This window comes from Microcaecilia unicolor, chromosome 10, assembly GCF_901765095.1.
Source record: "Microcaecilia unicolor chromosome 10, aMicUni1.1, whole genome shotgun sequence".
Taxonomy (NCBI): domain Eukaryota; kingdom Metazoa; phylum Chordata; class Amphibia; order Gymnophiona; family Siphonopidae; genus Microcaecilia; species Microcaecilia unicolor.
The window spans coordinates 131,684,368-131,697,678 of NC_044040.1; the positions used below are offsets into that span (position 1 = coordinate 131,684,368).

Genomic DNA, 13,311 nt, shown 5'->3' on the forward strand with positions numbered 1-13,311 from the left:
ATGTTGTGAAAATTTGACCTAGTTGGTGGTGATCATTGGTCAATTTATCATTTTTGTCTCTAAGGGTGGGCCCTCCCCAGTTCTTTATTACTCTTGCCAGCAAGCGTCCTGCCCGATTCCCATACCTATGCAGTTTATATTTATAGAATAACGCCGATCTCAGTTCTAGCTCGTGTAATAAGGTATTTAGAGCGACCTGCACCGCTTTCAAATTCTCTAAGTTGACCTTCGTCGGCCTACGCATGTACGTGCTTTGTGCTTTTTTTAATCTCGATTCTAGCAGCAGGATCCCCGCCGCTCTGCATTTATTGCGTTTACTACAAAAAGCAATAATGTCCCCTCTCAGGACTGCTTTGGAGGCTGACCAGAATAAAGCGGGTTGCTCCCGGGCATGTCGATTATTATTTTGGGCATACTCTGCCCATTTATGGGTAAGATATTTTTGAAATTTGGGGTCTGTAAATAAGTATGCTGGAAATCTCTATCCTCTTCCCTTTCCTATATCCCCTTGCAACTCCAGGTCCATCCACACTGGCGAATGGTCCAATATTGCTTCTGGGCCTATATCAGTTGCTATCACCTGTGAGAACATTGCCCTGTCAATTAATATGTAATCCAACCTGGATTGCATTCCGTGGGCCCTGGATCTATGGGTGAATTCACGTTCTGCCGGGTATAAGGCTCTCCAGGTGTCTATTAAATTAAGCTCTCTAACAAATAATGTCATTTCTCTGGCCCTTTTCCCTGAATAATGGGGTGAGATATTATTAGAGCAATCTAAATCTGGGTTATGCACTAAGTTGAAATCTCCTACCACTACCAACCTTTGTTTACCTTTAGAATTACATTTACCCACTAAGGATCTGAAGAAATCTGGATTGTAAATATTGGGGCCATAAAGTACTACCAAAATGATCTCTAGTTTTGGCATCCAAACCTTCACTATAATATATCTTCCCTCCTTCCCTATAGCCACTTGTGTCGCTTTATAAGTCAGCCCTTTTCGGAAAAGGACTGCTATCCCTCCTTTTTTCCCTTTTGCCGGTACGGAATAAATGTCTCCCACCCACAGTCTTTTTAGCTTGTCATGTTCTGTGTCTGATAAATGTGTCTCCTGTAGACACGCTATGTCCGATTTATGCCTTCTCAAGGCTGTAAGAATTTTCGCTCTTTTTATTGGGGAGTTTACCCCCCCCCCCCCCCCCCCCCCCACGTTCCATGTTGTTATTCTGACAGGCATCTACCTCTTGAACTTCCCATCAACAACTCAACTTCCCATGGCCTAGCCATCTCTCTTCCCAAAGTCTTATGTTCATCTGACTACTGTGAACTATGAGTGATTGTGTGCTTATTGTGTTATCCTCCCTTGTTCCTAATGTGTCCCATATCTCCAATAATTGTTCCCCCTGTATTTTAACTTCTTTAAACTCCCCCCATCCCCCCTTCCCTCCCGCCAATCCCACCCATACCTCCCTTCCCCAAACCCAATTATACCCTCTCTCCATCTTCTGGCACCCCAGGAGATAAAGTAGTGAGACCTTCGAGCACATGGGACCCCCACCCTTTTACATGACTTTGACCCTTGTGAAATGTTCAGCTTCGTTTGTAACTGCCCTGTCCACAGCGTTACCTTCTTTACATTGCATCTATCAGGCCCGCTTCCAGTATTGCTTTTTTTGCTTCCGCCACTGCTTTAAACATTTGCCATTGTCCCTGCATCAAGATTCGTAGGTTGGCTGGAAATTGCAATGTAAACTTCACGCCTTTCTGGGCTAATGCTGAGCAAAGTGGGTGAAATTGCTTCCTCTGCGATTGTACCTCAGCTGAGAAGTCCTGAAATATTAACACTTTATGTCCTTCGTGGGTTAGGGTGTCTCTGCGCGTTCTAAAACCTTGCATGATTTCCATTTTGTGGCGGTAGTTGAATATCTTAGCCATTACCACTCTCGGCCATGCCTTGCCCTCGGGCTTGCGGCCTACTCGGTGTGCTCTTTCTATTACCAGAGGGCCTGTAGCGTCTGAAATCGCCAGTTCTTTACTTAGCCAATTCTCAAGCCAGGGTGTTAGATTTCGCTCCGGGATGTTTTCAGAAAGTCCCACCACCCGAATGTTGTTCCGGCGAGAGCGATTTTCAAGATCTTCCAGCTTTTTGTGGCAGCCTTTTAGTTGCTGCGTTAAAGCAGCTATATCCGGGCCATAGCCTCTCCCTTCGTCCTCCAAGGCCGACATGCGTGCCTCGAGATCTCCCACTCTCGTTTCCATGCCGTCCATCCGCGTGGCCAGGCTCTCCAGCCTTTGCTCCATCGCTGCCCACTTCGGCTCCCATGCTTTTGTTACCGCCATAGTGAGTTGTGTAAGCTGCGCCTCTGTGAACTCTCCGGGCAGTTTATCGGGTTCATCCGCCATTTTGGATTCCGGCTCATTCGTCTTAGTTTTCTCTTTTTTCCCGGATCGCTGCGCCATCACTCCAGTCGATTTCCGCAGGTATTTGTCCATAAACTAGGGCAGTCTCAACTGTAGGGTCTGCGTCAAAATTTCTCGTTAAATCACTGCACTTTTAGATCAATTTCGGGCAGGAGTCTCGGAGCTTCAGCAATGCGTTGCTGTTCAGCTCATGTCCTCATGTGGTCTCTGGTTTTGAACTTTATTTATTTATTTATTTAGATTTTGCTCACACCTTTTTCAGTAGTAGCTCAAGGTGAGTTACATTCAGGTACAATGGATATTTCTCTGTCCCAAGAGGGCTCACAATCTAAGTTTGTACCTGAGGCAATGGAGGGTTAAGTGACTTGCCCAAGATCACAAGGAGCAGCAGTGGGATTTGAACCAGCCACCTCTGGATTGTAAGACTGGTGCTCTAACCACTAGGCCACTCCTCCATCCCTATGTATGTTTATATAGACTGTTGTAAGCCACATTGGACCTGCCCGTGGGTGGGAAATTGTGGGATATAAATGCTATAAATAAATAAATAAACTTACATCCCAAAGCAGTGTGAGAGATTTATAGTACCTGATCCTGCCCATTGAAATTAGTTCTATAAGTCCCAAAATCCACTAGGATTGGGGGGGGGGGGGTCAGAAATCCAGGACTGTCCCAAAATCTCCAGCCTGGAATTGGGTAACTTAGCATCTCTGGATCACCCTTGGCATCTTGCTAAAGGGTTGCTGAAATAATTGATGACAGTAGCAAATGCATAATGTTGAATGAGGTAAAAAGGCTGAGGTAAAGAGATTTTTTTCTTCTTCTCAGCACACAAAAGGAGGCAAGAGCAGGCATGCCCAGAAGGCAAAGAGGCAGAGGCAAGAGCTAATAGGGTCAGTGCAGTGCAGGAGATAAGATGCAGAGTCTTGTGGAATCCGAAGTGTCCGGCAAATTCGGAAGCATGCCCCCAGCGCAGCACCTTCCTACGGAGACCCACCGGAACTGCCTTCTGGCAAGCGGCGCTGGCCCCGGGCATGGAGTGAATACATGCCGGATTCAACATTGGGTAGGGCTCCTCCTGGTCCTCGGGAGCCTCGAAGCTGCGGGACATGGCATCCGTCTGGACATTCTTTTCCCCTGGTCTGAAGATCAGACGGAAGTCAAACCGGGCAAAGAACAGAGACCACCAGGCCTGGCGAGGATTTAGTCTGGTGGCATTTTGCAGATAAACAGGTTTTTGTGGTCAGTTATCACCGTTACTGGGTGCACTGCTCCCTCCAGTAAGTAGCGCCACTCCTCAAAGGCTAGTTTGAGCGCCAGAAGTTCTCGATCCCCCACCATATAGTTCCGCTCCGCGGGGATGAACTTGTGGGAGAAGAAGAAGCAGGGATGTTTCTTCCTGGATGCCGACGTCTGGGAGAGTACTGCCCCTACTCCCAGGGATGAGGCGTCCACCTCCACCAGGAAAGGCTGGGTAGGGTCTGGACTGCGGAATACCGGGGCAGAAAGGAAAGCCTTCTTCAGGGTGGCTAATGCGATGGAAGCCTCCAGCGTCCAGTTCTTCGCGTCGGCGCCCTTCCTTGTGAGGGCTGTCAGGGGAGCCGTGATGAGAGAGTAATTCTGGATGAACTGCCGGTAGTAATTGGCAAACCCCAGGAACCTCTGCAAGGCCCTCAGACCCTGGGGAGCCGGCCAGTCATGGATCACTGTCAATTTACCAGGATCCATCTGCAACCCGGTGGAGGAAACGATATACCCCAGGAAAGGCAGACTCTGTTGGTGGAACAAACACTTCTCCAACTTGGCATATAGCCGATGCTCCCGGAGACGCTGGAGCACTGTGCGGACATGGGTGACATGTTGTGGCAGAGAAGCGGAGAAGATCAAGATGTCATCCAGATAGACGATCACTGAGGTGTAGAGCAGGTCCTGGAAAATGAAGTTTACGAAGTTCTGAAATACTGCAGGGGCACTGCAGAGGCCAAATGGCATCACCCAGTATTCGAAGTGCCCCTCATGGGTGTTAAATGCCGTCTTCCACTCATCTCCCTCCCGGATCCGCACCAGGTTGTAGGCCCCGCGTAAGTCCAACTTAGTGAAGATCTTGGCCCCTTGCAGGCGGTCGAACAACTCCGGGATGAGTGGAAGCGGATACCGGTTCTTGACGGTGATTTTATTCAAACCCCGGTAGTCTATGCAGGGGCGAAGCGACCAGTCTTTCTTTGAGAGAAAGAAGAATCCGGCCCCTGCAGGAGAAGTAGAAGCTTGGATGAACCCCTTGAGGAGATTCTCCTGAATGTAATCCCTCATGGCCCGGGACTCATCCCGGGACAAAGTGTAAAGACACCCTCTGGGTGGGTTGGTTCCCGGCAGTAGATCAATGGCACAGTCAAAAGACCGATGGGGAGGAATCGTGTCTGCCGCCCGAGCACTGAACACATCCCGGAAATCTTGATAGTCCTTAGGCAGCACGGGCAACACTTCCTGCGGATTCTGAACTTGGACTGAGCTGGAGACAATGCTGAAAACACCAGGAACCCCATTGCTCGATCTCCCTGGTGGACCAATTGATAACCAGAGTGTGCCGTCAGAGCCAGGGTAGTCCAAGGATCACCGGGTGAATGGCTCGAGAAAGTACCAGGAACTGGATCTCCTCCTGATGCAATGCCCCCACCTGCAGACACAAAGGTGAGGTGATCCGGGTAATAGTCCGGGGAAGACTGTCCCCCTGGATGGAGGTGACTCTGAGAACCGGTTGGCAGGGCACTGTGGAACCACCCAACTGCAACAGGAACTCGGCATCAATGAAGTTCCCGCCGGCCCCTGAATCCAGCAAGGCTCGCGTCTGGATCTGGACCCCTTCTCCACAAAGCAGGACGGGAACAGAGAGCAGGTTGTCGGGAAGGGATGACAGCCGACCCAGAGCCACTCCCTTCATGGGGCTCGGGCCGGAGCATTTCATGACACCCCAGGCTTATCTGGGCAAGTGCCCAAGAAATGGCCGGCCTGCCCACAGTATAGGCATAACCGATTTCTGAGACGATGGGCCCTCTCCTGCTTGGACAAGCGATGTCGCCCCACTACAATGGGTTCCTCTTCAGCTCCTTCCGAACCCTCTTCGAGGAACCTAGGCATCTCTGGGCGACGGAAGCAGCCCCTGGTTCTCTGCACCGCTGGCTGCATAGCCCTCTCCTGGACTCGCGCCTGGAACCAGATATCAATCCTGGTGCAGAGTGCAATGAGGGCGTCCAAGGTGGCGGGAATCTCTCTACCAGCCAATTTGTCTTTTATTTGTCCGTTCAACCCCTGCCAGAAAATGGCTGAGAGGGCTTCCTGCTTCCACCGGAGTTCTGCAGCCAAAGTACGGAACCAGAAAGCATACGCCCCGACTGATCCGGAGCCCTGCTGGATCCGCAGTAGCTCCCCAGAGGCAGAAGAAGGCTGGCCAGGCACATCGAATACCATCCGGAACTGCCACAGAAACTCATCAAGGTCCACCAGAACCGGACTCTGCTGCTCTGCTGCTCCCATAGCGGGGACGCCCAGGCCAGGGCGGCACCGGAAAGCAGGGAGATGATGTAGGTCACCTTAACTTTATCGGATGGGAAAACCTCTGGTTGCAGCTCGAACAGGATCTGGCACTAGTTGAGAAAACCCCGGCATGCTGAAGGGGTGCCATCGAACCGGGTAGGTTCTGGAAGCCGCAACCATGCGGCGGAAGCCTCCGCCCTAGAGCGCGGAGGAGCCACGGCAACCTGTTGCTGGAATGCTGGTAACTGGCTGCAGACATCCTGCACAGCAATGGACAAGCGGGTTAGCTGAGCCTGCTGCTGGTGTAGAACCTGAGCCAGGTTGGACAGCTTGGTCTTGTCTGGTGAACTCATGGCTTCGGCTTACTGTTATGACTGGGAATGTGAGCCCTTGTGCCCCGACTGAGCACGGCAAAGATGGAGTGCACCGCACTCGGTCAGGCAGCCAGACAACCCCTAGCTTCACCTGCACTTAGCCACTATTCCCCAGGAGTTGAGCCCCTGGGTTCAAGCGGCCGGCAGGACTTACGGAACTGGCGGGGTTGCAGGACCACCGACCAGACAGGTAGCCAACAGACACAGTCCAAGAGCCAGGAAAACTACTGACTATTCTCAGCTCTACTAATAGTCTAAACACAGTCCAGGGTCAAAAGGCAGGCAGCAACACAACGCGTGGTCAGGAAACAAGCCAAGGTCGAAACACAGGAAACTCAGGAATCAGGTAAGGAACACGGATGCAGACCTCAACCTCTGCGCAGCAGAAGCCGAAGCACTGAAGGGCTGGAGGCAGTGCCTTAAGTAGAAGAGGAATTAGGCTAAAGCATGTGCAGCTGAACCAAGATGGCTGCCCCCATCAGCAGAGCTCTAAGGACCAAATATGGGCTTCCTTCCTGTCCTCGTTAGTCCAAGATGGCTTCCTGGGATATGATCTATCCAAGATGGCTGTACCATTGCTCTAAGTCGGATGACGGCTGCCAGACTTAAGAAACCGAAACAGACCTTCCCAAGACCAATCCTCGTCCTAGCCGGGAGGAGCGTCGTACAGGTGAGGGATGTACAGGACTATAAGGAGGGGAGAGTACCTGAGAAAAAATGATGGAGTCGAAAAGTAGTAGCGTGACCCCACTCCCAAGAGTTCACCGTATGCCTTACTTTACCTTGAACCATCACCATAGCATACCCATTACCTCAGACAGAGATTGAACCAAAACAGGGATTAAGACAGATAAATAAAAAACTAACCTCGCCCAACTACCTCTAGAGACAGTAGGGGAAAATTGTATCTAAAAGTTTTTAACTCAGAGGCAAGTTTATCATTTATAACAAGTTTATTACTATAAAACCTTTTCTTAATAGTACCTGTCAAAACATGTTCTCATCTTCAGGGTATAGAACATTTCATCAAGCCTCACTTCAACAGCAATATACTCAGTGCAACACAGTATCAGCTTCAGGTTCTCTTGTTATTCTTCTTTCGTCTCCTTTCTTTCATTGGGTACTAGTGCTCTTCTTTACAGCTCTCAGCATCCCTCAGGAGTCACATTGAAGAAAACCTACTATCCTGCCTGAACGAAATAAAAAATGAAACCTATTCTCTAGCATTAGTTTACAGTGATACAAAAATGATGAGGGATCTTGTATTTTACAAAGAACCCCAAAAGAATGAATAATTTGGGATCCCTATGCTAACCCTATCTTATTTTATTTAAAACCCCAGCATATACAGACTCAAACAGCTTATTAAAATGTCAGTCAATTTCAGTCACAACCACCCCCCCCCCCTCTCAGCTTATTTTATTTTTTTTTATGTATGTATGTGCTATATATACATACATACATACTCACTCACACACACACACACACTCAGGAATCCTAGTTCCTGCAGTTTTATTGTCCTGTTTTGTTTTTTCACTAAAATAAACACACAAAAACAGGGACATTATGAAGCAATACAAAGTCTAATAATTTTCTCAGTGAGCTTTGAGTAATTTCTTCTATGAGAAGCAGCACTTTATTTCAAACTCTTCAAACCTTAAACAGACCAGTGCACTGTACATAATATAGACACAGCATTTAACACATTTTTTTACAACTTATTCTTATTTTAGCTGATTAAGTTTAAACTTTGACTCCTGTTACCAAAATAGTTTCCCAGCAGCGCTCACATTACCTCACAGGCATCACTACACACAAGTCTATGAACCAAAAATGACCCGGGTCTCAGATTTTAACTGAACATACACTCTTGCTTCAAACACACATCAAACACTTGTAAAGTTCACAAAAATACACCCATTTAGGTGATCAATTGACAGGCAGTAACAGGCACATGTCTGTTACACAAAAGCTCCCTCCCAACAACAATGTACAGTAACAACAGCTTTTAGAATGTTTTGCCCTGGTTACCAGGGCAACCAGCAGGCACACGCATGCCAATACGGAAACAGCTCTCTGTAGCCTGCAATCCCTATACCACAACAACTACACAAAAACCTTTAAAAAGTAGGGTTATTCTAACCCTACAGGGTTACATTAGGATGAGATTTGAGAGGCTGAGGGAGGGAAAGTTGGTTACAAGAAAGAGACAATGACTGAAAAAGATACCAAATGGGGGAGAAGCTAGAAGGGGGGATGCTAGTTGTGGGTTAGGGAAGTGATAAAGTCTAGAAAACATATGATACAGTTGTTATAAACAGCACCCAGATAACCTGAGAACCTATACAAAAAGAACTTATAAAACCAGATTGGTGAAACAAGTCTTAATTATAGTTTATTATTTCAAAAATACACTCTTTCAAGAATGGGTGTCTCTGAAAGCAAGCAGGCACACCCTTCCTTCATGTTTACAGGTTATATATTATTTCTTTTTGGTTACATTTAAGTGTCTGCCCCCTAAGTTTCTCATTGAATATTGATCACATTTACCCTCCCCACTACATCATTGCTGATTATCATATGACAGTCCCATCTGAAAATTTTCCATCGACCAAGCCTGAACCGCTATCCATTGTTAGTTCTGCTTGGTTTGCATTTTCTTATCTTTAAACCTTTATGTGAGAGCTCTGCATTAGCAGTTTCACACATGGCATGTTTCACCTTCCCCAACCCCCTTTCTTCTGTTCCCTTTTGTTAGAAATGGCTTCACAGTTTCATGGTCTCATACCTAGCTACATTTTTATTCCAGCTTTAAGGCCCGTCCTTGATACTTTCATGCATTTCAGCGGCCTGGGACTCTCACCCCCCCCCCCCCCTCCTGTCTCAGCAGTTTTTATCAATTTGCACCCATCTCTTTAAACTGAGTTCCTTTGTTAGTAATTTAGACAGATATAATGTGATGATCTCTGTTAGAAAGGGTCTACACAAATATAGCTAGGGCCTAAACTATTCGGAAAGCGCGGGGTACAAATGTAACAAAAAAAAATATATTCTATTTTTGCAATTATGTTAAGTGAGAAAGCAATATATTTACACATTTCTCACGCAGTTGGCTGTGTGGGCGAGAGAGGATGAGTGAGGGGCGGTTAGCTTGACGGAGTTTAAAAAGGGGTTAGATAGATTCCTAAAGGACAAGTCCATAGACCGCTATTAAATGGACTTGGAAAAATTCCGCATTTTTAGGTATAACTTGTCTGGAATGTTTTTACGTTTGGGGAGCGTGCCAGGTGCCCTTGACCTGGATTGGCCACTGTCGGTGACAGGATGCTGGGCTAGATGGACCTTTGGTCTTTCCCAGTATGGCACTACTTATGTACTTATGTACTTATGTACTAAGTATAGCTGAAGGAAAGGAGATGAGAGAGTAAAAACAGAAGAAGGGTGCCTGGGCTGGGAGAAGAAAGAGGATCAGACAAGATGGGGTAGGAGAAGGTGCACAAGGTATGAGGAAGAGAGGAGATGAGAGAGTATAGCAAGAAAAGGGAAAGGGGTGAGAGAGGGAACATCCGCAAAGATAGGGGAGGGAAGAGGAGGAGATGGAGGGGATATGGGAAGAGAGGGAGAAACTGGGAGTTAGGTTAAGAATCTGGGATGGAGAGGTAGAGAGGAACAGATAAGGAGGGATTGGAGAAGGGTATGTGGGACTGGAAAAGAAGGGAAGTTAAGCAGAGGAAGAGGAGCCATAGTAGAGGAAGGAGAAATAAAGGATAAGAAGGGAAGGTATGAGACTAGGAGATATGGAGGCTCAGGGTGCAGATAAAAAGAAATGCTGGCATATGGGAGAAAAAGAATAGAATTACAATATATATGCAAGAAAAATTAGAAATTAATCTTTAAAAGATAAAGAAAGAGACAAAATATAGAAATCTGTTTACATTTAACAAAGATTTCTGTCCTACTTTCTGGGCTATGTTAAGGGTGGTAGAATGTGAGTTAGAACAAAAGAATAGCCAAACTGGGTCAGACCAGTGATCCATCTAGCCCAGTATCCTGCTTCTAGCAGTGGCCAATTCAGGTCACAAGTACCTGACAGAATCTCAAATAGAAGCAAGCAATGGCTTTCCCCATGTCTGTCTCAATAACAGATTATAGACTTTTCCTCAAGGAACTTCTCCAAACCTCTTTTAAACCCATATACACTAACCACTGATACCATATCCTCTGGCAATGAGTTCTAGAGCTTAACTATTCATTGAGTGAAAAAAATATTTCCTCCTGTTTATTTTAAAAGAAATACCACATAACTTCCTTGAGTATCCCCTAGTCTTTGTATTTTTTGAAAGAGTAAAAATCGATTTATGTTTACCCGTTCTAGACCACTAAGTATTATGTAGATGTCTATCATATTACCCCCCCCCCCCCCCCCCCCCTCAGTCGTCTCTTTTCCATGCTGGAGTCCTAATCTCTTAAACCTTTCCTCATATGAGAGGAGTTTTATCCCCTTAATTATTTTAGTTGCCCTTCTGTGAAACTTTTCTAATTCGGCTATATCTTTTTTAAGAGACAGCGATGAGAATTGCATACAATACTCAAAGTGTGGTTGTACCATGGAGCGATACAGAGACATTATGTTTAAATGTGTTTATTAAAAGACAAAATAGTACAGTTTGTAGGGCTATAGTCAAAATACATTTTAAGAATATTAACTACAAAACATACAATTAATAGCCTCCAACAGTTTCGCCAGTTTTCTCTTTACTTTGAATCTCCCCTTTCCCCCCATCTTCCCTCCCCCCCTCCCTCCCGTCCCTCCCGTCTCTAAAGAGCAATTATGGATACGGAGGCAAAGAGTCACTATCTAGCTGAGCCTCTTATGGAGCTATCACACACAAAACTTATGTTTGATTTACAAAACCTGCCAGTGCTGCCAAATCAGGCCATGTCGGTTAGCTTCCAGAGGTCATTTCCTTTTAAAATTCTTAATCTCTAGGGCTTCGAGGATTCTAGACAAGTACCTCATTAATTTGTATTTTTCCTCTTACATCATTTCCCTCTGTTACCACGCCATGGAAAACACCTCCATTCAACCTTTAAGAATTCAAAATCCTACTTCTAGCCACCTCTGTTAATGAGTCCCAAAAAGGGGCCCATGTTTGGCAGAAAGACTCTCCTCTGGGTGAGGCCAGGTCGCCCACCGCTCTTCGTTCCAAAGAGCACAAAAAAATCATTCTCGCTCGCCATTGAGACAGGGTTGGTGAGTCTGGCGTTATCCATAATTGCAAGATAACCTTCTTACCCAGTAAAACCGTTTTTTTAAGAAACGGGCGCAACCCTATAGGTGGTCTTTGTACCAAGTGAAATTTATGGAATAGTAGCTGAGGCTTTTTCCGCCATGTAACCCTCCACATTTCCGACACATGACAACACACTTGCGTCCAAAATCTGGCTATTCGGGGACAAGCCCAGAACATGTGACCCAGCCCCGCTGGAGAGTGACCACACTTCTTACATCTATCTTCCTGACCTACATGCGCCCTCCATGCTCTATGTGGCGAAAAAAACATTCGAGACAGGAATTTATAGGCCGTTTCTTGCAGCGCCACGCTTTCAGAGATTTTGGGTAAATCCAAAAAGCATGCCTTCAAGTGATCAGATTTAACGTTCACTGGTAGTTCTTTATTCCATTGCATTGCCAATTGTTCGTAATCAATCTCACCTAATTGCTCACGTAGTTCCGAATGGTAATATTTTAAAGGGACTGACCCTTGAGCATCCAAAGCTAAAAGAGACATCAGTCGGCTCCATATTTGGGGACTCAAATGTGCAGGTGGAATAGATCGTAAATAATGTCTTAGTTGGAAGGAGGCAAAAAAATCTTTTCTAAGTACACCAAATTCTCTGTCTAATTCTTCAGTGGTTTTTAAAATACCCTCTTCTGAGTATAAGTGATGTATATAGCTAATCCCCCGTGTTTCCCACTCTAGGAAAAGTTTAGCCGAGCTCCCCGGGGGGAAGTGGTTGTTGCCTCTTATCGGCAATAGTGGAGTGCAAGTTGTAGAAAAAACAAATTTACGGCCCAGCCAACGCCAGGTTTGTCTTAATGGAGACACCACTGATGTGAAATACCGGGGTGTGTTTACTGCCCCTGGCGTAGCATGTAGCCATGCACTAAAATGTCGGGGGGAGAACACCATGGTCTCTATACTAGTACACGAAAAGAAACTAGTGCCACGAAACCAATCAGAGAGGTGGCGCATATTACTTGCCACAGAGAATAACTTTAGATTTAAGAGTCCCAATCCCCCCTTAGGTCTAGAGAGATATAATTTAGCAACTGGTAACCTTGGTCTCTTCCCCTGCCATAAATATTTGGTCATTACCCTCGTCAACGTCTGATCATCCTTATGTTTAAGGAACAAAGGAAGCACTTGCAATACATAAACCCATTTTGGGACCAGAATCATGTTATAGAGGGCTATCCGCCCCATCAAGGATAGGGGTAAAGTCGTCCATGTTTGCAAAGTCTGTCTAGTTTTCAGTTTAAGGGGTTCTATGTTTTGGCTATAAAGGGTGGTCAGATCGGCTGTCAGCCATATGCCAAGATATTTCAATTTATCCTCTGCCCATGTTAATGGAAATGCCCCCTCCCAGGTCGAACGTATCCGTGTCTGGACTGGCAGAGCCATAGACTTACTCCTATTCAGGGCAAGGCCCGAGTAGAAGCCAAACTCCTCCAGAATACCAAATAAATACAGGAGAGAGGATTGGGGTTTTGTTATAGTTACTAATATATCATCTGCAAAAGCTAAAGTTTTGAGCTCTCGCGAGTGTAATTTAATCCCCCGCACATCTGGGTCCCTTTGGATAGTGCATAACAATGGTTCAAGGTATAACAAAAATAAGAGTGGTGAGAGGGGGCAACCCTGTCTCGTGCCACATGCTATTGTAAAGGGGTTTGATTTCATACCATTAATCAATAATG

The 13,311-nt window shown here is 46.3% G+C and overlaps 1 protein-coding gene across 1 annotated transcript in view; it reads left to right on the top strand.

The window, feature by feature from the left end:
* Positions 1-13,311, top strand: part of LOC115479148 (galactose-3-O-sulfotransferase 2-like) — a 338,036-nt gene that overhangs the window by 229,716 nt on the left and 95,009 nt on the right. The window lies entirely within an intron of this gene.